The 4,165-nt window shown below is 44.5% G+C and overlaps 1 pseudogene; it reads left to right on the forward strand.

Annotated features, from left to right (window-relative positions):
* The first annotated feature begins 822 nt into the window (after positions 1–822).
* Positions 823–2,586, forward strand: LOC102382724 (annotated as a pseudogene).
* The last annotated feature ends 1,579 nt before the right edge of the window (positions 2,587–4,165 follow it).

Here is a 4,165-nt window from a genome sequence, read left to right on the forward strand (position 1 = left end):
TCGGGACTCTGGTGGCTACGAGCTAGTTCGTGTGCTCGTCTCGCCGCCGGCGGGGGCTGGGCTGGGCCCGGGCGGACGGAGGGGCGGCTTCCCCCACTTTGCAGCCCTGGAGCAGGTTTCCTTCACCTGCCTGCTCCACCCCGGGGACGTTGGTTTTTGGGTTGCTGCGAGCCTGGAAACCTCCGTGCGGGTTGCTGCCCGAGGGACCCGCAGCGCGGCTCTGGGGCTGCTGGTTGCACGTGTCCCTTGGGAGCCTGAGCTGGAGAAGAGGGCACTACAGCATAGAGCCGCAGGGCAATAGGTTATTCCGGTGGTTCTCAACCTTTTTTGGGCCAGGACCCACTTGCAAACACCAGCGGCCAGTCCGTACCCAGTGCCCCGCAATCCTGGCCTGCTCGCCCTGCCCTCCCGGGTGTTTTGGCCGGGGGGTGGTGCCTAAGAAGCCCCTCACAGAGTCAAGGGAAAAGCTATGGCTTCTCAGTTTTTCTCGTTTAAAATCAGGCCAAAAAAAGGCAACAAAAGTTTCCCACATTTTTCTCCTTCAAAGGAGAATCCATGTTTAAAGTTTGTGGATCCTTTTTTACTTTATTCATGAGGCTTTCCTATATTCTTGCAACCCACTTTTGGATTGTGACCCACAGAGTGAGAAACACTGATCTAGGCACTAACGGTTGCATCTCATGAAAAATTAAGGAAGTGATACTCTCACTGTACTCCGCACTGGTGAGACCGCAGTTGGAGGACTGCGTCTGTTGCACAAATGGCTAGTTTCATGCTCCTGGAGGCTTGCCCAATTTTACCTGAAGGAGAGAGTCACGCAGGATGGGTCCATCTCGGGTTTATTGTTTGCGCAAGCAGGTCGACAAAGGGGCTGAGTCGCCCAAAGCAGAGTCGACCACGAGTCTGTCTGAGGTTCCACTTTTATAGTTTACATAAACAGAGGGTTTCAGCGTGTCGTGCAATTATTGGCGATATTATAATTTCCTTATTGTTACGTCTTGTCTTGCAGGTTGAACTTAACTTGCTATTGGTTAGCATCTCTTATCAGGTTTAGTGCAAGCGTAGTTCAAAAGCAGAACTGCGACAAAAAGTCCTGTCGCATGCGCATAAGAAAAGGGGAACTGCAGCACAGTTAGTGTCTTTTAGTAATCTTGTATCTTGGTGTAACTTCAGAGCATTAGGTAAGTATGGTTGTAAAATGCAGAGCAAGCAAGAAGGAAAAAAGAAACAACCCACAACTCAGTTGTTAGGCCTCATGCAGCTTGCACAAGGGATCATGAGGTACTCACACAGTTGTTGCTCAAGTGTTATTATAAAATCATGGAGCCTAGATTATAACGTATTTTTACCACACGTCCAGTTTTGGGCGCCGATCTTCAACAAGGACGTGGAAGAACTTGAGAGGGTCCAGAGAAGAGGCACCCATATGATCAGGGACTTGCAAGACAAGCCATACAAGGAGAGGCTGAGGGACTTTGGCTTCTTCAGCCTACAGAAGGAAGGCTGAGAGGGGACTTGGTAGCAGCACATTGCTTGGTAGCAGGACATTGGGGAGCACATCAAGAACTAGGTGAACAGCTGTTCACCAGGGCACACCTGGGGAAGACCAGGAGCAATGGATACAAACTCCTGGAAGGCGGCTTCAGGCACAATTCCAGGAAAAAACTCTTTCACCGTCAGGATGTCCAGACTGTGGAATAAACTCCCTCCAGTGGTGGTGCAATCACCTACCCTGGAAATATTCAAAAGGAGACTGTACAGTCACCTCGCTGGAGTCACTTGACCCCAGTTGTTTTTTACTGCCTGGTGCAGGGGGACTGGACCTGATTATCTACAAGGTCCCTTCCAGTCCCTAACAATCTATGAAGTCCAAGCCCCTGCCTAAGGCAGGAAAGGTCTTGTGCCCCCTATGGGGATCAGGCCTGCCACTTTAGCCTTATTCAGCTAGTGAAGATGTCCAAGAAGTGCAAGTTTGTGGCTGATGGCATTTTCAAAGTAGAGCTGAGCCAGTTTCTGATTCATGAACTGGCCACAGATGAGGTCAGAGTAAATCCACCCAGGACTGAAATAATCATCCCAGCTACCAGAACTCACAACGTTTTGGGTGAAAAAGGCTGCCATGCCAGTGTGGTTTTGCTTCCCGGCAGGAAGTGTTGAGCTCTATGCTGAGGTGGCCAGAAGAGATCTGTGTGCTGTTGCCCAAGCAGTTGCTGCGTTACAAACTTCTGGGAGGCTTAGCAGTGCGCGGAGCCTGCTGTGCTGTCCGCTTCATCATGGAGAGTAGTGCCGAGAGTTGCGAGGTGGTTGTCTGGCAAACTCAGGGGCCAGTGAGCCAAGTTTGTGAAGACCCTGTAAACCACTGTCAATACAACCATGCACCACATCCTTGTCAGGCAGGGTGCATTGGGTATTAAGATCATGCTGCCTTGGGACCCAAATTGGAAGATTGGCCCCAAAAAGCCCCTGCCAGACCACGCTAGCATTGTGAAATGCAAAGTAGAGATCTCGCCCACCACATCCATCTCAGAGCAGAAAGGTGGAAAACCAAATCAGACAGGCATACCTCAGCTAGTTCCCACAGCCTAGCAGGGTTGTCAGCACCTCTTAGACGCAGACTCCAGCATTTATGTGGTGAATTGTTTGGGTGCCTGCATTCCTGTTCACCTTGGATAATAGGATAATACTGGTATAACCATCTCAGTTTAACATCATGCCTTAACTTATATTGGTAGAGTAAAAGTGATGGTGTAGCTGTGATGGTCCAGAAATTACACAAGAGGCAAGGATTTCTTAGGGTGATAGCTTTTATTGGACCAACATAGCTGGGATAAAGTTAGATAAGCTTACATTCAAAAGACTTGATAGAGACTTGGAGTGTCTTGCATGTGAAAGTGTGTCTAACTAACTCAACTACATAATTGGTCCAATAAAAGATACTGCCCTAAGATATCCTTGCCTTTAGCTTATGTCGGCTTGACTTGTAAAATTTGCCCTGGTATACAAACCTTGCAAAAATACTTTTGTGCTAACTTTTAAGCATGTGCATGGCAAGAATCATAGCCTTATAGAAATAGGTACATTTCCCTATAGACACACAGAATTGCCAGAAACAATGGGATTTTTTAACCTATTTAAAAATTATGCTTCTGTAATACAAATAGCAATTTGCATAAATATTAGAAACTTTGCCAACTAGATACATTTTAACAACTTTTATCGAACTTCTGCTTAACCTTCTCAATATTGATGTTGTGGGTATTTGCTAAGGGAAATTCTAACTGAAGAGAAAAATGGTAGCAGAGTTCCAGCATCTTATTCATGGGGTTTGCTGGTGATAGTTTTCTCCTGGGGAAAGGGTCAGAGCTTTTGGGACAGGTGACCCAGTTGCGTAACATCAGTTTTAGAACCAGGAAAATTGAACTGGTCAAAAAAAAGGGCAATTGGAAATAAGAGGGCTGTAAAAAGGAAAAAATATATAGATGGAGGAAGGTACCAGGGAGGACATAAATTTAAGATTGGTGATAGAACAGTGACATAATTTAAAATCCAATCATTGACCTACATGGGATTTTTTTTTTCTTTCCCTCTCTCTGCAATGAGAGACAAGTGTTTATTGTAAAAGTCAAATTCATTTAGTATGTTTCATCCAAACAGAAGCTTGCTTTTAGAAAATAATGGTTAGACAAATGTGACTGTCATGGTAAATAAAACAGAGAAATTATGACAAATGTGTTGGATTTACAGAGTGTAAAAATATAATTGTTCAGCTGTGAAGCGCTTGATTTGAAATTTTATACAATACACTTACTGTGTTTTTTAATATTATACATGACAAGTTCAAAAGTATGCAAGGCATTTCCTACAAAATATGATTCTAGTGCAACTTTCTGGTAATATAAAAATAAAAGCCTTCAAGACAAGGGAACTATATATATGTAGGATCAGTTTAGCAACACAAGCCCCAATCCTGAAAACGTTTGAATCATCATTTTAATGTTTATAAAAGACGTTTACGAAACAACTGATGCAAATATTTTGAAGCAGTACTTAAACTATTCGTTTCATATTTTACTGCAAAAGATCAGATGCCACATCGTTTCATATCTTGAACCTCCTTTAACTGTAACCATCAAAATATACAATAATGTAATTTGAGGTAAATTTT

The sequence above is a fragment of the Alligator sinensis genome, unplaced genomic scaffold (genome assembly GCF_000455745.1).
Source record: "Alligator sinensis unplaced genomic scaffold, ASM45574v1 scaffold340_1, whole genome shotgun sequence".
NCBI lineage: Eukaryota > Metazoa > Chordata > Crocodylia > Alligatoridae > Alligator > Alligator sinensis.